Genomic DNA, 21,652 nt, shown 5'->3' with positions numbered 1-21,652 from the left:
GTGTCTCTCTTTTACTATAAACGCCCTAAATTACTCTCACTTTGTATTTTTTATGGTTCTGTGGCCTTGTGTGTGTGTGTCAGTTGGTGTTTACATGTTTCGTGATGGCATAAATGATTTTGTGATGTGATTAATGGTTACATGGAGATCTGCTGTTGGCAATAATGTTTCAGTTTACCGAGTGCGCTGACTGAGAGATGAAGTCATTTCGGAGGCCACAGTCAGCATCTTGTATTCTACCCTCCCCTCCCCCAACAGATTGACTGGCCTTTGTGGCCAAACTGAACGTGCCAAACACATGTTTGTTTCCTGCAGACTATTGACAAATAATATATTAAGACCAACACTAAACAAGACAAACAGTGGGTATATTTGGGAAATATTATGATTTCCATTTAAAGGACATTTCTATGGTTTATGGTTGTCAGTGGTCACTCCTTTCATGCTGGATGTGTTTGATGAAGTTTACATTTTTCCACATATATTTTCAAGATACTTTTTAAATGTAAAGGAGTATTACTTTTGTGGTCCTCTGTAGCTCAGCTGGTAGAGCACGGCGCTTGTAACGCCAAGGTAGTGGGTTCGATCCCCGGGACCACCCATACACAAAAAATTTATGCACGCATGACTGTAAGTCGCTTTGGATAAAAGCGTCTGCTAAATGGCATATTATTTTTATATTATTATTACAATGGTCATGCCATGAAAGAGGGGGCCTAATTAAAAATTGTAGTTGGGCCAGATGGATGTTATTCTTATACAGAAATGTCCCACGGAGAAATCTATGTGACATCATAGAAATGGAAAAGCCTTATGTAACATCCAAACAAAGCCTGCAGAGAATGACATTTAAAATGCACAACTCTTCCAGAATTGGCCAATATGTTGTAATGATCAGTCATTAGAATGACTTCCTGCTGGCATCATTGAATGCTTATTGCAATGGATCCTGTTGGAAAGGGTCCTGTTTTGGGGAGGAATCCGAAGTGCCCTTTCCCATGTTCCATAACACACTGCAGCGCGTTAAAACACATGTTCCATAACACACTGCAGCGCATTAAAACACATGTTCCATAACACACTGCAGCGCATTAAAACACATGTTTCATAACACACTGCAGCGCATTAAAACACATGTTCCATAACACACTGCAGCGCATTAAAACACATGTTCCATAACACACTGCAGCACATTAAAACACATGTTCCATAACACACTGCAGCACATTAAAACACATGTTCCATAACACACTGCAGCGCATTAAAACACATGTTCCATAACACACTGCAGCGCATTAAAACACATGTTTCATAACACACTGCAGCGCATTAAAACACATGTTCCATAACACACTGCAGCGCATTAAAACACATGTTCCATAACACACTGCAGCACATTAAAACACATGTTCCATAACACACTGCAGCACATTAAAACACATGTTCCATAACACACTGCAGCGCATTAAAACACATGTTCCATAACACACTGCAGCGCATTAAAACACATGTTTCATAACACACTGCAGCGTATTAAAACACATGTTCCATAACACACTGCAGCGCATTAAAACACATGTTTCATAACACACTGCAGCACATTAAAACACATGTTCCATATCCCACTGCAGCACATTAAAACACAGGTTCCATAACACACTGCAGCGCGTTAAAACACATGTTCCATATCCCACTGCAGCGCGTTAAAACACATGTTCCATAACACACTGCAGCGCGTTAAAACACATGTTCCATATCCCACTGCAGCGCGTTAAAACACGTTCCTTCAAGCGTGGACACACAGAAGCTCTCTCCTCTCCCTCCCATTTTTAGACATTTTTGGATGACAAAAATCATATCTGACAGACGGAGGCATTTATGCAGTAGTGCGAGTGTGTGTGTCTGTGTGTTAGACCAGAGTGTGTGTGTCTGTGTGTTAGACCAGAGTGTGTGTGTCTGTGTGTTAGACAGAGTGTGTGTGTCTGTGTGTTAGACCAGAGTGTGTGTGTCTGTGTGTTAGACCAGAGTGTGTGTGTCTGTGTGTTAGACCAGAGTGTGTGTGTCTGTGTGTTAGACAGAGTGTGTGTGTCTGTGTGTTAGACCAGAGTGTGTGTGTCTGTGTGTTAGACCAGAGTGTGTGTGTCTGTGTGTTAGACCAGAGTGTGTGTGTCTGTGTGTTAGACCAGAGTGAGTCCATTTATTGTTTATTGGATGGGATGTGACTGGGGTGTACAAAAGACCAGGGACAAACAGGAGCTTCCTCAGTAGCCTATCACACGTTTCCACTGTGTGTTCAGGCTCAGTACCATATGTTTCCACTGTGTGTTCAGGCTCAGTACCATATGTTTCCACTGTGTGTTCAGGCTCAGTACCATATGTTTCCACTGTGTGTTCTGGCTCAGTACCATATGTTTCCACTGTGTGTTCAGGCTCAGTACCATATGTTTCCACTGTGTGTTCAGGCTCAGTGCCATATGTTTCCACTGTGTGTTCAGGCTCAGTACCATATGTTTCCACTGTGTGTTCAGGCTCAGTACCATATGTTTCCACTGTGTGTTCAGGCTCAGTACCATATGTTTCCACTGTGTGTTCAGGCTCAGTGCCATATGTTTCCACTGTGTGTTCAGGCTCAGTACCATAGGTTTCCACTGTGTGTTCAGGCTCAGTACCATAGGTTTCCACTGTGTGTTCAGGCTCAGTACCATATGTTTCCACTGTGTTTCAGGCTCAGTACCATATGTTTCCACTGTGTGTTCAGGCTCAGTACCATATGTTTCCACTGTGTGTTCAGGCTCAGTACCATATGTTTCCACTGTGTGTTCAGGCTCAGTACCATAGGTTTCCACTGTGTGTTCAGGCTCAGTACCATAGGTTTCCACTGTGTGTTCAGGCTCAGTACCATATGTTTCCACTGTGTGTTCAGGCTCAGTACCATATGTGTCCACTGTGTGTTCAGGCTCAGTACCATATGTTTCCACTGTGTGTTCAGGCTCAGTACCATATGTTTCCACTGTGTGTTCAGGCTCAGTACCATATGTTTCCACTGTGTGTTCTGGCTCAGTACCATATGTTTCCACTGTGTGTTCAGGCTCAGTACCATATGTTTCCACTGTGTGTTCAGGCTCAGTACCATATGTTTCCACTGTGTGTTCAGGCTCAGTACCATATGTTTCCACTGTGTGTTCAGGCTCAGTGCCATATGTTTCCACTGTGTGTTCAGGCTCAGTACCATAGGTTTCCACTGTGTGTTCAGGCTCAGTACCATAGGTTTCCACTGTGTGTTCAGGCTCAGTACCATATGTTTCCACTGTGTGTTCAGGCTCAGTACCATAGGTTTCCACTGTGTGTTCAGGCTCAGTACCATAGGTTTCCACTGTGTGTTCAGGCTCAGTACCAAATGTTTCCACTGTATTTGACCCCTCTGCAAAACATGGCTTAGTACTTGGTGGCAAAACCCTTGTTGGCAATCACAGAGGTCAGACGTTTCTTGTAGTTGGCCACCAGGTTTGCACACATCTCAGGAGGGATTTTGTTCCACTCCTCTTTGCAGATCTTCTCCCCAAGTCATTAAGGTTTCGAGCCTGACGTTTGGCAACTCGAACCTTCAGCTCCCTCCACAGATTTTCTATGGGATTAAGGTCTGGAGACTGGCTAGGCCACTCCAGGACCTTAATGTGCTTCTTCTTGAGCCACTCCTTTGTTGCCTTGGCCGTGTGTTTTGGGTCATTGTCATGCTGGAATACCCATCCACAACCCATTTTCAATGCCCTGGCTGAGGGAAGGAGGTTCTCACCCAAGATTTGACGGTACATGGCCCCGTCCATCGTCCCTTTGATGCGGTGAAGTTGTCCTGTCCCCTTAGCAGAAAAACACCCCCAAAGCATAATGTTTCCACCTCCATGTTTGACGGTGGGGGTGGTGTTCTTGGGGTCATAGGCAGCATTCCTCCTCCTCCAAACACGACGAGTTGAGTTGATGCCAAAGAGCTCGATTTTGGTCTCATCTGACCACAACACTTTCACCCAGTTCTCCTCTGAATCATTCAGATGTTCATTGGAAAACTTCAGACGGGCCTGTATATGTGCTTTCTTGAGCAGGGGGACCTTGCGGGCGCTGCAGGATTTCAGTCCTTCACGGCGTAGTATGTTACCAATTGTTTTCTTGGTGACTATGGTCCCAGCTGCCTTGAGATCACGACGCCAGGACAGCGGAGTCACTCACCACCTTCCGGAGACATTTGAAACCCCACCTCTTTAAGGAATACCTGGGATAGGCTAAAGTATTCCTTCTACCCCCCCCCCCCCCCCCCCCCCCCCCCCCAAATTGTAAAGTGGTTATCCCACTGGCTATAGGGTGAACGCACCAATTTGTGAGTCGCTCTGGCTAAGAGCGTCTGCTAAATGACGTTAATGTGCCCTTGAGCAAGGCACTTAACCCTAATTGCTCCTGTAAGTCGCTCTGGTTAAGAGCGTCTGCTAAATGACTAAAATGTAAATGTAAGATCCTCCCATGTACTTCTGGGCTGATTCCTCACCGTTCTCATGATCATTGCAACTCCACGAGGTGAGATCTTGCATGGAGCCCCAGGCCGAGGGAAACTGACAGTCTTTTGTGTTTCTTCTATTTGCGAATAATCGCACCAACTGTTGTCACCTTCTCACCAAGCTGCTTGGCGATGGTCTTGTAGCCCATTCCAGCCTTGTGTAGGTTTACAATCTTGTCCCTGAGATCCTTGGAGAGCTCTTTGGTCTTGGCCATGGTGGAGAGTTTGGAATCTGATTGATTGATTGCTTCTGTGGACAGGTGTCTTTTATACAGGTAACAAGCTGAGATTAGGAGCACTCCCTTTAAGAGTGTGCTCCTAATCTCAGCTCGTTACCTGTATAAAAGACACCTGGGAGCCAGAAATCTTTCTGATTGAGAGGGGGTCAAATACTTATTTCCCTCATTAAAATGCAAATCAATTTATAACATTTTTGACATGCGTTTTTCTGGATTTGTTAGTTGTTATTCTGTCTCTCACTGTTCAAATAAACCTACCATTAAAATTATAGACTGACCATTTCTTTGTCAGTGGGCAAACGTACAAAATCAGCAGGGGATCAAATACTTTTTTCCCTCACTGTATATTGATTGATTGACTAATCTTATGCTACACAAAAATAAATTACCTACATTTTTCTAAACTAATCCAATTGGTTATTTAGATTTATTGCACCCGTTACTGAAATGGGTGTTCCAGACTAAATGGTTTAGGTCGGGTAGTCTTCTTAATCAATGTTCCTACCCTGACATTTGTCTGAATGCACGTTGAGGGTGAATAAAAATTCAAACTGTTGGATATCCTGACTCTGGCTGGATTCCAATAGGAATTACACTTCACTTTGCAAGCCAGCATAAAGTGACTTGCAGGCCTGATGTGGCCAGTAAACCAGGAGTTTCAGGCCACTGTGTTAAGGTAAAACTAGGCCCTCAAAGAAAGGCCTTATTATATATGTAATGGATTGTCATAAAGAGTTTGATTTTAATAATAATATTCGCCTAGGAACTCACATGGTAAAGGCCACAGGACTGAAAATGAACAAATGTAACAAGCATGTCTCTGTCACTAACAAATACAGTCACGGGTGGTAACTCTACAATTCACTCAAAAAAGCAAGGCACACTGGGAAATATGCAAATTAGGCTTTACACCATACAGTGTTAAAACAACACCCAAAAATGAGTTGCTGTAACACTACAGGTGTTAATTTTCTGCTGGGTATTGTTGCTAAGGAGTTTAGTTCCCTCTTAGCAATATGTAGTGGTAGGATCCCATTTCTATCCATAGGCAAAGAAATGTATTGCGTTAGGCCTACATCACTTTCCAGTACTACCTCTCATAATGCCTAACATTGTATGGTAGCCATTCACCCTACAGTACCCCCCACAAATACATTTACATTTACATTTTAGTCATTTAGCAGACGCTCTTATCCAGAGCGACTTACAGGAGCAAATAGGGTTAATTACCTTCTTTGTTTTTCCTGTCCTACAAGTAGTTACAGTATGAATGTACGGTATGTCCTTTAAGAAGTGTCTTGGAATATCATTCGGGGACTTATTTTGTCTGTATATTAACAGTGGAACATCTTTTTGATTCGCTTGTTAAGCCCGGAGGTTGAGTCAGGGGACTTTGTGTTTGTGCTTTGGGGTAAATATGGGAAGGCGGATTGCTTATTGAGTCTTGTATTTAATAAGTGCATTTTTCATTGTGTTGCCTATGTTTTTTGCCTCAAGTATCTACTTAGAACTGAGGAATTATGCCCAGAGGATTGTATTTATAATTTATTTCTCTGCAGGCAGACGCTGGACTAGTCTGAAAACTCACAGCCGCAGACATGATCATCAGACTGGGACGCCTGACCCCTGGATACTTCCGTCTCCTCCAGGTTTGTGTTTCTATTGATCATTTTGAATCTTGGTTTGTAGCTTATGCTCTGCACACACTGTTTATTTGTAGAGTTGACTTGGAAATAAATGAGTTGATATATTAGCATAGGATTCCATTGTACTGTAGGCTAGTTATGATGGCTAACGACACAGGATAAAGTAGGGATTAATATTTCAGAGTGAACTACTGATGCAGACATTAAGTGATTATATAATACAACCATCATGACTGCTTTTCTGACTGAATGAACCAGCTCATATCATTTGAAGCCACTGCAGAATTGTACATTTGTAAATAAATTGTAATTTAGTGGTTGTGTATAATCTTGAATGCCCTTCTCATGGGACGTAAATAAATAAAAAACTATGCACCGAAGAGTTATTTCCTATCGGGAAACAGAATTGTGTTACAGTGGTCTGATGAGAGCTGTAAACATGAGCTGCCCGTCTGTGACACTGTTTCCTGTCTACTGACTTTGTTCTCAGGGCTCATGCCACTGTGTGTGGAAAGAACACTGTGTTTCCTAAACTCAAATTCCCCGTTTCCCTCTTAAAATGTTTCTAGTGTGGCAGTGCAGGCCAGGGTACATTCCTAGTGTGGCAGTGCAGGCCAGGGTACATTCCTAGTGTGGCAGTGCAGGCCAGGGTACATTCCTAGTGTGGCAGTGCAGGCCAGGGTACATTCCTAGTGTGGCAGTGCAGGCCAGGGTACATTCCTAGTGTGGCAGTACAGGCCAGGGTACATTCCTAGTGTGGCAGTGCAGGCCAGGGTACATTCCTAGTGTGGCAGTGCAGGCCAGGGTACATTCCTAGTGTGGCAGTACAGGCCAGGGTACAGTCCTAGTGTGGCAGTGCAGGCCAGGGTACATTCCTAGTGTGGCAGTGCAGGCCAGGGTACATTCCTAGTGTGGCAGTGCAGGCCAGGGTACATTCCTAGTGTGGCAGTGCAGGCCAGGGTACATTCCTAGTGTGGCAGTGCAGGCCAGGGTACATTCCTAGTGTGGCAGTGCAGGCCAGGGTACATTCCTAGTGTGGCAGTGCAGGCCAGGGTACATTCCTAGTGTGGCAGTGCAGGCCAGGGTACAGTCCTAGTGTGGCAGTGCAGGCCAGGGTACATTCCTAGTGTGGCAGTGCAGGCCAGGGTACATTCCTAGTGTGGCAGTGCAGGCCAGGGTACAGTCCTAGTGTGGCAGTGCAGGCCAGGGTACATTCCTAGTGTGGCAGTGCAGGCCAGCCCATATTGGGTTGTGTACAGTTGATGCCCATATTTATTGGCAGATGACACACACTGACCTAACCGTATCTGTCTATCTGACTGGGTATCTGACTGTGTGTTTGTGTGTGCGTGTGCGTGTGTCTGTGTGTGCGTGCGTGTGTGCGTTAACGTCTTTTTTCCCCTCACAGAGACAGGTGTCAGGTGAAGTCCAGATGAAGCCACAGAACGGGTTAATCAACCAGATCTCCATGATGATGGCCACGGTGGGCATCAGTGTGTCCTTCTATAGCGCCCGGCAGATGGCGGAGAGGGTCCTCCCTGAACAGTCTGACACCTAACCAGGGTTGGGGAGTAACTGATTACATGTAATTACATTTTAATCAGTTACATGCAATCTGATTATAAATAAACTGTAACGGTAATCAGTTACGTTACCAGCTAACATATTGTAATCGGATTACAGATACTTTTGAAAAACGATATAGGTCATTACTTCTAGGATTACTTTTAATATGTTATGACACCTTTCTGTTTTCTCAATTACATTTAATTCAGCATTGAAAAAAGGCGCAAGTTTTAAGTTTGTTCTACCTGAGCGAGTCTAACCACAATTCAGAGACCACTATGATGACACACCTAATGATGACCACCAATCAGAGACCACTATGATGACACACCAAATGCGTTTGATGGATCCTTTTAGTCTTCTTCTAACGCTTCTTAAGGGGAAAGTCATTCAAAAGTAACTGAAAGTAATCCGATTATGTTATTGAGTTTGGGTAATCCAAAAGTTACGTTACGGATGACAATTTTGGACAGGGAACTAGTAACTGTTATGGATCACATTTAGAAAGTAACCTACCCAACCCTGCTCCTAACTGGACCAGAGAGAGGAGGGAGGAAGAGTAGACCAGAGAGGAGGGGGAAGAGTAGACCAGAGAGAGGAGGGAGGAAGAGTAGACCAGAGAGAGGAGGGAGGAAGAGTAGACCAGAGAGGAGGGAGGAAGAGTAGACCAGAGAGAGGAGGGGGGAAGAGTAGACCAGAGAGGAGGGAGGAAGAGTAGACCAGAGAGAGGAGGGAGGAAGAGTAGACCAGAGAGGAGGGAGGAAGAGTAGACCAGAGAGAGGAGGGAGGAAGAGTAGACCAGAGAGAGGAGGGAGGAAGAGTAGACCAGAGAGAGGAGGGAGGAAGAGTAGACCAGAGAGGAGGGAGGAAGAGTAGACCAGAGAGAGGAGGGGGGAAGAGTAGACCAGAGAGGAGGGAGGAAGAGTAGACCAGAGAGGAGGGAGGAAGAGTAGACCAGAGAGAGGAGGGAGGAAGAGTAGACCAGAGAGGAGGGAGGAAGAGTAGACCAGAGAGAGGAGGGAGGAAGAGTAGACCAGAGAGGAGGGAGGAAGAGTAGACCAGAGAGGAGGGAGGAAGAGTAGACCAGAGAGAGGAGGGAGGAAGAGTAGACCAGAGAGAGGAGGGAGGAAGAGTAGACCAGAGAGAGGAGGGAGGAAGAGTAGACCAGAGAGAGGAGGGAGGAAGAGTAGACCAGAGAGAGGAGGGAGGAAGAGTAGACCAGAGAGAGGAGGGAGGAAGAGTAGACCAGAGAGGAGGGAGGAAGAGTAGACCAGAGAGGAGGGAGGAAGAGTAGACCAGAGAGGAGGGAGGAAGAGTAGACCAGAGAGAGGAGGGAGGAAGAGTAGACCAGAGAGGAGGGAGGAAGAGTAGACCAGAGAGAGGAGGGAGGAAGAGTAGACCAGAGAGGAGGGAGGAAGAGTAGACCAGAGAGAGGAGGGAGGAAGAGTAGACCAGAGAGGAGGGAGGAAGAGTAGACCAGAGAGGAGGGAGGAAGAGTAGACCAGAGAGAGGAGGGAGGAAGAGTAGACCAGAGAGAGGAGGGAGGAAGAGTAGACCAGAGAGAGGAGGGAGGAAGAGTAGACCAGAGAGGAGGGAGGAAGAGTAGACCAGAGAGGAGGGAGGAAGAGTAGACCAGAGAGGAGGGAGGAAGAGTAGACCAGAGAGGAGGGAGGAAGAGTAGACCAGAGAGAGGAGGGAGGAAGAGTAGACCAGAGAGGAGGGAGGAAGAGTAGACCAGAGAGGAGGGAGGAAGAGTAGACCAGAGAGAGGAGGGAGGAAGAGTAGACCAGAGAGGAGGGAGGAAGAGTAGACCAGAGAGGAGGGAGGCAGAGTAGACCAGAGAGGAGGGAGGAAGAGTAGACCAGAGAGAGGAGGGAGGAAGAGTAGACCAGAGAGAGGAGGGAGGAAGAGTAGACCAGAGAGAGGAGGGAGGAAGAGTAGACCAGAGAGAGGAGGGAGGAAGAGTAGACCAGAGAGAGGAGGGAGGAAGAGTAGACCAGAGAGGAGGGAGGAAGAGTAGACCAGAGAGGAGGGAGGAAGAGTAGACCAGAGAGAGGAGGGGGGAAGAGTAGACCAGAGAGAGGAGGGGGGAGTAGACCAGAGAGAGGAGGGAGGAAGAGTAGACCAGAGAGAGGAGGGAGGAAGAGTAGACCAGAAAGAGGAGGGAGGAAGAGTAGACCAGAGAGAGGAGGGGGGAAGAGTAGACCAGAGAGAGGAGGGGGGAGTAGACCAGAGAGAGGAGGGAGGAAGAGTAGACCAGAGAGGAGGGAGGAAGAGTAGACCAGAGAGAGGAGGGAGGAAGAGTAGACCAGAGAGAGGAGGGAGGAAGAGTAGACCAGAGAGGAGGGAGGAAGAGTAGACCAGAGAGGAGGGAGGAGTAGACCAGAGAGAGGTGGGAGGAAGAGTAGACCAGAGAGAGGAGGGGGGAGTAGACCAGAGAGAGGAGGGAGGAAGAGTAGACCAGAGAGGAGGGAGGAAGAGTAGACCAGAGAGGGGAGGGAGGAAGAGTAGACCAGAGAGGAGGGAGGAAGAGTAGACCAGAGAGAGGAGGGAGGAAGAGTAGACCAGAGAGGAGGGGGGAAGAGTAGACCAGAGAGGAGGGAGGAAGAGTAGACCAGAGAGAGGAGGAAGGAAGAGTAGACCAGAGAGGAGGGAGGAAGAGTAGACCAGAGAGGAGGGAGGAGTAGACCAGAGAGAGGTGGGAGGAAGAGTAGACCAGAGAGGAGGGAGGAAGAGTAGACCAGAGAGGAGGGAGGAAGAGTAGACCAGAGAGAGGAGGGAGGAAGAGTAGACCAGAGAGGGGAGGGAGGAAGAGTAGACCAGAGAGGAGGGAGGAAGAGTAGACCAGAGAGAGGAGGGAGGAAGAGTAGACCAGAGAGGAGGGGGGAAGAGTAGACCAGAGAGAGGAGGGAGGAAGAGTAGACCAGAGAGAGGAGGGAGGAAGAGTAGACCAGAGAGGAGGGAGGAAGAGTAGACCAGAGAGGAGGGAGGAGTAGACCAGAGAGAGGAGGGAGGAAGAGTAGACCAGAGAGAGGAGGGGGGAGTAGACCAGAGAGAGGAGGGAGGAAGAGTAGACCAGAGAGGAGGGAGGAAGAGTAGACCAGAGAGGGGAGGGAGGAAGAGTAGACCAGAGAGGAGGGAGGAAGAGTAGACCAGAGAGAGGAGGGAGGAAGAGTAGACCAGAGAGGAGGGGGGAAGAGTAGACCAGAGAGGAGGGAGGAAGAGTAGACCAGAGAGAGGAGGGAGGAAGAGTAGACCAGAGAGGAGGGAGGAAGAGTAGACCAGAGAGGAGGGAGGAAGAGTAGACCAGAGAGGAGGGAGGAAGAGTAGACCAGAGAGAGGAGGGAGGAAGAGTAGACCAGAGAGAGGAGGGAGGAAGAGTAGACCAGAGAGGAGGGAGGAAGAGTAGACCAGAGAGGAGGGAGGAAGAGTAGACCAGAGAGGAGGGAGGAAGAGTAGACCAGAGAGGAGGGAGGAAGAGTAGACCAGAGAGGAGGGAGGAAGAGTAGACCAGAGAGAGGAGGGGGGAAGAGTAGACCAGAGAGAGGAGGGAGGAAGAGTAGACCAGAGAGGAGGGAGGAAGAGTAGACCAGAGAGAGGAGGGAGGAAGAGTAGACCAGAGAGGGGAGGGAGGAAGAGTAGACCAGAGAGGAGGGAGGAAGAGTAGACCAGAGAGAGGAGGGAGGAAGAGTAGACCAGAGAGGAGGGGGGAAGAGTAGACCAGAGAGAGGAGGGAGGAAGAGTAGACCAGAGAGAGGAGGGAGGAAGAGTAGACCAGAGAGAGGAGGGAGGAAGAGTAGACCAGAGAGAGGAGGGAGGAAGAGTAGACCAGAGAGGAGGGAGGAAGAGTAGACCAGAGAGGAGGGAGGAGTAGACCAGAGAGGAGGGAGGAAGAGTAGACCAGAGAGGGGAGGGAGGAAGAGTAGACCAGAGAGGAGGGAGGAAGAGTAGACCAGAGAGAGGAGGGAGGAAGAGTAGACCAGAGAGGAGGGGGGAAGAGTAGACCAGAGAGGAGGGAGGAAGAGTAGACCAGAGAGGAGGGAGGAAGAGTAGACCAGAGAGAGGAGGGAGGAAGAGTAGACCAGAGAGAGGAGGGAGGAAGAGTAGACCAGAGAGAGGAGGGAGGAAGAGTAGACCAGAGAGGAGGGGGGAAGAGTAGACCAGAGAGAGGAGGGAGGAAGAGTAGACCAGAGAGAGGAGGGAGGAAGAGTAGACCAGAGAGGAGGGAGGAAGAGTAGACCAGAGAGGAGGGAGGAGTAGACCAGAGAGAGGTGGGAGGAAGAGTAGACCAGAGAGAGGAGGGGGGAGTAGACCAGAGAGAGGAGGGAGGAAGAGTAGACCAGAGAGGAGGGAGGAAGAGTAGACCAGAGAGGGGAGGGAGGAAGAGTAGACCAGAGAGGAGGGAGGAAGAGTAGACCAGAGAGAGGAGGGAGGAAGAGTAGACCAGAGAGGAGGGGGGAAGAGTAGACCAGAGAGGAGGGAGGAAGAGTAGACCAGAGAGAGGAGGGAGGAAGAGTAGACCAGAGAGGAGGGAGGAAGAGTAGACCAGAGAGAGGAGGGAGGAAGAGTAGACCAGAGAGGAGGGAGGAAGAGTAGACCAGAGAGAGGAGGGGGGAAGAGTAGACCAGAGAGAGGAGGGAGGAAGAGTAGACCAGAGAGGAGGGAGGAAGAGTAGACCAGAGAGAGGAGGGAGGAAGAGTAGACCAGAGAGGGGAGGGAGGAAGAGTAGACCAGAGAGGAGGGAGGAAGAGTAGACCAGAGAGAGGAGGGAGGAAGAGTAGACCAGAGAGGAGGGGGGAAGAGTAGACCAGAGAGAGGAGGGAGGAAGAGTAGACCAGAGAGAGGAGGGAGGAAGAGTAGACCAGAGAGAGGAGGGAGGAAGAGTAGACCAGAGAGAGGAGGGAGGAAGAGTAGACCAGAGAGGAGGGGGAAGAGTAGACCAGAGAGAGGAGGGAGGAAGAGTAGACCAGAGAGGAGGGAGGAAGTGTAGACCAGAGAGAGGAGGGAGGAAGAGTAGACCAGAGAGAGGAGGGAGGAAGAGTAGACCAGAGAGGAGGGAGGAAGAGTAGACCAGAGAGAGGCGGGAGGAAGAGTAGACCATAGAGGAGGGAGGAAGAGTAGACCAGAGAGGAGGGAGGAGTAGACCAGAGAGAGGTGGGAGGAAGAGTAGACCAGAGAGAGGAGGGAGGAAGAGTAGACCAGAGAGGGGAGGGAGGAAGAGTAGACCAGAGAGGAGGGAGGAAGAGTAGACCAGAGAGAGGAGGGAGGAAGAGTAGACCAGAGAGGAGGGGGGAAGAGTAGACCAGAGAGAGGAGGGAGGAAGAGTAGACCAGAGAGAGGAGGGAGGAAGAGTAGACCAGAGAGGAGGGAGGAAGAGTAGACCAGAGAGGAGGGAGGAAGAGTAGACCAGAGAGAGGAGGGAGGAGTAGACCAGAGAGAGGAGGGAGGAAGAGTAGACCAGAGAGGAGGGAGGAAGAGTAGACCAGAGAGAGGAGGGAGGAAGAGTAGACCAGAGAGGAGGGAGGAAGAGTAGACCAGAGAGAGGAGGGAGGAAGAGTAGACCAGAGAGGAGGGAGGAAGAGTAGACCAGAGAGAGGAGGGAGGAAGAGTAGACCAGAGAGGAGGGAGGAAGAGTAGACCAGAGAGAGGAGGGAGGAAGAGTAGACCAGAGAGAGGAGGGAGGAAGAGTAGACCAGAGAGGAGGGAGGAAGAGTAGACCAGAGAGAGGAGGGAGGAAGAGTAGACCAGAGAGGAGGGAGGAAGAGTAGACCAGAGAGGAGGGAGGAAGAGTAGACCAGAGAGGAGGGAGGAAGAGTAGACCAGAGAGGAGGGAGGAAGAGTAGACCAGAGAGGAGGGAGGAAGAGTAGACCAGAGAGAGGAGGGAGGAAGAGTAGACCAGAGAGGAGGGAGGAAGAGTAGACCAGAGAGGAGGGAGGAAGAGTAGACCAGAGAGGAGGGAGGAAGAGTAGACCAGAGAGAGGAGGGAGGAAGAGTAGACCAGAGAGAGGAGGGAGGAAGAGTAGACCAGAGAGAGGAGGGAGGAAGAGTAGACCAGAGAGAGGAGGGAGGAAGAGTAGACCAGAGAGGAGGGAGGAAGAGTAGACCAGAGAGGAGGGAGGAAGAGTAGACCAGAGAGAGGAGGGGGGAAGAGTAGACCAGAGAGAGGAGGGGGGAGTAGACCAGAGAGAGGAGGGAGGAAGAGTAGACCAGAGAGAGGAGGGAGGAAGAGTAGACCAGAGAGAGGAGGGAGGAAGAGTAGACCAGAGAGAGGAGGGGGGAAGAGTAGACCAGAGAGAGGAGGGGGGAGTAGACCAGAGAGAGGAGGGAGGAAGAGTAGACCAGAGAGGAGGGAGGAAGAGTAGACCAGAGAGGAGGGAGGAGTAGACCAGAGAGAGGTGGGAGGAAGAGTAGACCAGAGAGGAGGGAGGAAGAGTAGACCAGAGAGGAGGGAGGAAGAGTAGACCAGAGAGAGGAGGGAGGAAGAGTAGACCAGAGAGAGGAGGGAGGAAGAGTAGACCAGAGAGGAGGGAGGAAGAGTAGACCAGAGAGGAGGGAGGAGTAGACCAGAGAGAGGTGGGAGGAAGAGTAGACCAGAGAGAGGAGGGGGGAGTAGACCAGAGAGAGGAGGGAGGAAGAGTAGACCAGAGAGGAGGGAGGAAGAGTAGACCAGAGAGGGGAGGGAGGAAGAGTAGACCAGAGAGGAGGGAGGAAGAGTAGACCAGAGAGAGGAGGGAGGAAGAGTAGACCAGAGAGAGGAGGGAGGAAGAGTAGACCAGAGAGGAGGGAGGAAGAGTAGACCAGAGAGGAGGGAGGAGTAGACCAGAGAGAGGTGGGAGGAAGAGTAGACCAGAGAGAGGAGGGAGGAAGAGTAGACCAGAGAGGGGAGGGAGGAAGAGTAGACCAGAGAGGAGGGAGGAAGAGTAGACCAGAGAGAGGAGGGAGGAAGAGTAGACCAGAGAGGAGGGGGGAAGAGTAGACCAGAGAGAGGAGGGAGGAAGAGTAGACCAGAGAGAGGAGGGAGGAAGAGTAGACCAGAGAGAGGAGGGAGGAAGAGTAGACCAGAGAGAGGAGGGAGGAAGAGTAGACCAGAGAGGAGGGAGGAAGAGTAGACCAGAGAGAGGAGGGAGGAAGAGTAGACCAGAGAGAGGAGGGAGGAAGAGTAGACCAGAGAGGAGGGAGGAAGAGTAGACCAGAGAGAGGAGGGAGGAAGAGTAGACCAGAGAGAGGAGGGAGGAAGAGTAGACCAGAGAGAGGAGGGAGGAAGAGTAGACCAGAGAGAGGAGGGGGGAGTAGACCAGAGAGAGGAGGGAGGAAGAGTAGACCAGAGAGGAGGGAGGAAGAGTTGACCAGAGAGGAGGGAGGAAGAGTTGACCAGAGAGGAGGGAGGAAGAGTTGACCAGAGAGGAGGGAGGAAGAGTTGACCAGAGAGGAGGGAGGAAGAGTAGACCAGAGAGAGGAGAGAGGAAGAGTAGACCAGAGAGAGGAGGGAGGAAGAGTAGACCAGAGAGAGGAGGGAGGAAGAGTAGACCAGAGAGAGGAGGGAGGAAGAGTAGACCAGAGAGGAGGGAGGAAGAGTAGACCAGAGAGAGGAGGGAGGAAGAGTAGACCAGAGAGAGGAGGGAGGAAGAGTAGACCAGAGAGGAGGGAGGAAGAGTAGACCAGAGAGAGGAGGGAGGAAGAGTAGACCAGAGAGAGGAGGGAGGAAGAGTAGACCAGAGAGAGGAGGGGGGAGTAGACCAGAGAGAGGAGGGAGGAAGAGTAGACCAGAGAGGAGGGAGGAAGAGTTGACCAGAGAGGAGGGAGGAAGAGTTGACCAGAGAGGAGGGAGGAAGAGTTGACCAGAGAGGAGGGAGGAAGAGTTGACCAGAGCAAGCTGCTGTGCTTTACTCCATCACCGTGCATTGCAGCGGTTGGCACCTTCACTAAACACTAACCCCACACAGCTATGCGACATGGTTCTGTGGGCTGTGTGTTTGTTGTTGTTCGAGAGATTGTCTGTGTTTGTTGGAAGAGGATGGGTATCAGAAGCGGTATTGTCTTGAGAGTGAGACCGCGCAGTCTTTAAAGAACTGCTGGGTTTGAAAGATGTTTGTCTTTGTATTGTGATGGAGGGAAAATTGAAATGTGAATTACCGGTTGTAATGCCAAATAGATTAATGTTACCTAAATAAATGTTGACTGTATTTATTAACTCACCTGTTTGAAGATATGAGGCGATCTGCACATAGCTGCTGATCTGAAAAATGTTTTTCCCAAAACTAGAATCTGTTATGAACATGGTGCACTAAGTTAAATAGACTTGATGCTTTGCCAAAGTTTCAAAAAATGTATTTCAAAATTCTTGCAAATGTATTGAAAATGAAATACAGAAATATCTAATTTATATAAGTATTCACACCCCTGAGTCAATGCATGTTAGAATCACCTTTGGCAGTGATTACAGCTGTGAGTCTTTCTGGATAAGTCTCGGAGCTTCCCACATTTGGATTGTACAATATTTTCCCATTGATTCTTTAAAAAACGATTCAAGCTCTGTCAAGTTGGTTGTTGATCATTGCTAGACAGCCATTTTCAAGTCTTCCTATAGATTTTCAAGCCGATTTTTAAGACAAAACTCAGTTGGGAACATTCAATGTAGTCTTGGTAAGCATCTCGTGTATATTTGGCTTTGTGTTTTAGGTTATTGTCCTGCTGAAAGGTGAATTTGTCTCCAAGTGTCTGTTGGAAAGCAGACAACCAGGTTTTCCTCTAAGATTTTGCCTGTGCTTAGCTCTATTCCATTACTTTTTATCATAAACTCCCTAGTCCTTGCCAATGACAAGCAGTGTAGTGGCTTCCTTTCCTCTTTACCATAGCCACTGCCCTAGCCTGAAGCGGGGTTGTTTCGGACGCATACAGTCCACACTCAACGTTTCCAAACGGCCAAACATTCAATGAGATCCAGGGATATAGTGCAACAAAAAAAATTTATTCTTCTTATCTAACAAAAAGGTATTCTCCAATCAACTTAAAGCAGAGATTACTTGAAATGCAAATACATAATATAATATGACCTGTCTGTCTGTATTTCTGTATGTCTATATGGTCAAAAAACTATACCGCTCCCGCATCTAGCAAGGACTCCTCCCCCCGAAGGCCCAACTTCCTGCCTTTATACTAACACAATTAACACAGTACAATGAATGGGCAAGAGGGGGGGCCAAAAACTGAGTTACACTAATAACAAATGAATATATCTCAATCCGGAAAATAAATCATAAAGGTACGTACCTAATATTTCATCATATACATTAATATTTAATATATTTACACAAATGTACATGGAGCTCAGTATGTTCAGTCTTTTATACAAAATATGCCCAAATCGGCTCTAACAAGCAGTATGAAAAATGTATGCACTCACTTAACTGTAAGTCGCTCTGGATAAGAGCGTCTGCTAAATGACTAAAATGTAAATGTAATGTAAATGTTGTAAAGTATTCACCATGTAGGCCAAGCGTGATTAGGCTCCATACTAGAATGTCTTTTGAACGTAGCATGAAGTGACATCACAAATGCGGGACCCCAGTGAGCATTTTTCATTTAATTTAGCGCTTTATCAGTTGAACATGGATGTCATGATGATTCTGTATCTCTGTGGTTCTGACAGAATCTGTGGTCTCCTCAACGTATGCCACTACCAAACTAACTCTTAATGACATTTATATGTACCTTTTATTGACTAGTTAAAATTTTTGAAAGACCAAATAAAACTCACTATTAACTCAAAGAAGGTTCAATTATTTATTTTTATTGGCAGTGTGAAGTACAGAGTAAAATAATTGTATGTATTGTAATCATCATAGTCACTGATGTATTCCTGTTTAATAACTCTGTATACTGTATGTTAGTGATATGTGACCTATCAAGACTTGAGTATTGACAGTTATGTAATGCCAAAGTACCTTTCTAATTCTATGGTTAACCATGTAGAAGGTATGTTAGGTTAGGGAGTGATATTGTCACACTGTTGGACGGCTGCGCTGACTGTATGGGCGGCAGGTAGCTTAGTGGTTAAGAGCGTTGTGCCAGTAACCGAAAGGTCGCTGGTTCTAATCCCCGAGCCGACTAGGTGAAAAATCTGTCGATGTGCCCTTGAGCAAGGCACTTAACCCTAATTGCTCATGTAAGTCGCTCTGGATAAGAGTGTCTGCTAAATTACTAAAATGTAAAATGTAAATGTAATGATTGATGAGAAAATAAACGAAAGGAGAAAGAATGGTTTAACTCTAAAGCTATGACACTACATGAATGAGAGATTGCGTCACAGTGACGGGGCTTGCTGCATGTCCTACAGTGTGCCCCAATACAAGGTTACAGGTTTCTCCAGTGCACACTTTCTGACTGCTAGTGTTTACTCATGATCTGTGGAAATCTGTGTCAATTGGCCCGTTATTCCCTGGAATCTGCCAGAAGCTCAGTCAGTCAGTCAGTGACTGTTAGATTACATCGTGGGGGCAGCAGTGGGATGCTGTGGGAACCAACCATGTTTGAGGAAGAATACTGTGCCTAGATAAACAGTCTAATCCTCATGGATTGTCGTCTTTTCTGTCGTTGGGTCGGGGCGGGGCAGAAAGACAGACAGGGAGGAAGTGAGGTGATAGCAGAGAGTCTGTGCTCAGACTGGGACAGAGATATTAAGGGGTTTTCCCACGCGGCTCACATTGGGCGCCCCACAGATGATGGGATCTCACACACAAAGCCTCTGCTTCCTGGTGCTTCCTCCTTGCCTTTCATTGGGTTCATCCAGAGTTTAATGTGGTTGGTATAGTACAGTAGTCTGATTGGTATGGCCACCCAGTTACTATGGCAATCACACAGAGGTGTTTTCGTACAATTGGTATCTGACTGCCAAATAGAACTGAGAATATCAAATAAGTAGACTCTTGGATTAGTTCTGAATTCTTTGAGGCAGGTCATACCACAGACCATCTGTTCATCATACTGCACAAAAATGTCCTTTCCTTAATGCACCATGAGAAAAGTGTATTCAAATTCAGCCATGTCCCCATCCCATTCCCAACAGCTCTCCTCTTTAAATAGGCTTCACTACTTTGGTTTTAATCTGTTCAGTAGCGGTAGACGTCAGTTCTCCCCCTGTCGAATAGATGTCAGCGTATACCACTAATCCGCACAACACGCATTGGAGACATCAGAAGAGAAAGAAGCTCACGTCAATCACTGGAACAAAGATTGTCTATTATATTGACAAGATAGTCGAATGACCGCTCTAACAATGGAAGTACATGTCCTCAAAGATGGAAGGCAGATTGAAGGAGGCGAGAGCAGGTTGGACCATTCTAGCCAATGAGAGGGCAGATATACGTGTGAACAACGGGCCATAGAGATGGATAGAGCACTTTCCTTTGTATCTGTGCCATTATAGCGTCTGTGACACCATTGAGGCTATCTTCATTTTAAAGTAGTACATTTTCTTCTTCTTCATTGGTTGATTGCTCCCAACTCATAGGAATCCCCACCCAGTTGACTACTTTAAAAATGGTGGAAGCCCTCAATGACAATATCCATGCTAAAATGGGTTATATCCATGATGAGTCCTCTATCTCTATAACAACAGGCACAAAGTTGCCGAAATGCCAGATGCGTCCACTTATATCGGTGCATTCATAACAACTTAACCATTACTTAACTTCTATTCTATCTATTTTGTGGACAGATTTTGGGCGGAGAAAAACCTCTCGCTTCGCCTCTTCCTCTCTGACTGGAATCAAAAGAATGGACTTGTTCGACATTGTGGCCGACAGTGCAGGCGACTTCCGACTGACTGATCTACAAATCACCTTGCATCATAAATAACTACTCATTATCATTTGTAGATCAGTCAGTCAGTACCCATTTACCCACAATGCATCATGGATTTGATGCTCGCGAACATGGCCAATGATTTTGGCACCACTCAACACCACAGGAGGTTGGTGGCACCTTAATTGGGGAGGACGGGCTCGTGGTAATGGCAGGAGCGGAATTAGTGGAATGGTATCAAATACATCAAACACATGGTTTGATCCCATTCCATTCGTGCCATTCCAGACATTATTATGAGCCGTCCTCTCCTCAGCAGCTTCAACACTGCTAGCTGGAAAGTTCAAGGCATGTACATCAGTCAGTCAGTACCCATTTACCCACAATGCATCATGGATTGGATGCTCTCGAACATGGCCAATGATTTTGGCTGGAAAGTTCAAGACATCCAGCCAGAGATCTGTACATAATGACAAGATGTCACCACCCGAACAATGGGAGTCATTGTCCCAAAGGCAGGAAGGCAGGCGACAAGCAATGATGCGACAAGCTTAGTTACAAAATTAGCCCATAGAAACGCATTGGGCTTATGTTCAACAGATTTTGGCGAGAGTGAAACCTCTCGCTTCGCTTCTACCTCTTTGAGGTGACGTACAGTGCCTTTGGAAAGTATTCAGACCCCTTGACTTTTTCCACATTTTGTTACGTTACAGCCTTATTCTAAAATTGATTAAATAAATAGAAATCCTCAGCAATCTACACACAATACCCCATAATGACAAAGTGAAAACAGTTTTTTAGAAATTTTAGCAAATGTATTAAAGATAATAAACAGAAATACCTTCTTTACATAAGTATTCAGACCCGTTGCTATGAGACTCGAAATTGAGCTCAGGTGCAATCCTGTTTCCATTGATCATCCTTGAGATGTTTCTACAACTTGATTGGAGTCCACCTGTGGTAAATTCAAATGATTGGACATGATTTGGAAAGGCATACACCTGTCTATATAAGGTCCCACAGTTGACAGTGCATGTCAGAACAAAAACCAAGCCATGAGGTCGAAGGAATTGTCCTTAGAGCTCCCAGACAGGATTGTGTCGAGGCACAGATCTGGGGAAGGGTACCAAAAAATGTCTGCAGCATTGAAGGTCCCCAAAAACACAGTGGCCTCCATCATTCTTAAATGGAAGAAGTTTGCAACCACCAAGGCTCTTCCTAAAGCTGTCCGCCCGGCCAAACTGAGCAATCGGGGGAGTAGGGCCTTGGTCAGAGAGGTGACCAAGAACCCGATGGTCACTCTGACAGAGCTCTAGAGTTCCTCTGTGGAGATGGGAGAAACTTCCAGAAGGACAACCATCTCTGCAGCACCCCACCAATCAGGCCTTTATGGTAGAGTGGCCAGACGGAAGCCACTCCTCAGTAAAAGGCGCATGACAGCCCGCTTGGAGTTTGCCAAAAGGCACCTAAAGACTCTTAGACCATGAGAAACAAGATTCTCTGGTCTGATGTTTTTCAGCGGCAGGGACTGGGAGACTAGTCAGGATCGAGGCAAAGATGAACGGAGCAAAGTACAGAAAGATCCTTAATGAAAACCTGCTCCAGAGCGTTCAGGACCTCAGACTGGCGCAAAGGTTCACCTTCCAACAGGACAAAGACCCTAAGCACACAGCCAAGACAACTCAGGAGTGGCTTCGGGACAAGTCTCTGAATGTCCTTGAGTGGCCCAGCCAGAGCCCGGACTTGAACCCGATCGAACGTCTCTGGAGAGACCTGAAAATAGCTGTGGAGCGACGCTCCCCATCCAACCTGACAGAGCTTGAGGGGATCTGCAGAGAAGAATGGGAGAAACTCC

The sequence above is a fragment of the Coregonus lavaretus genome, assembly GCF_964263955.1.
Source record: "Coregonus lavaretus genome assembly, chromosome: 3".
In the NCBI taxonomy this organism is placed as follows: domain Eukaryota; kingdom Metazoa; phylum Chordata; class Actinopteri; order Salmoniformes; family Salmonidae; genus Coregonus; species Coregonus lavaretus.
The sequence above is the reverse complement of the archived record's forward strand: the minus strand, read 5'-3'. Positions refer to the sequence as shown.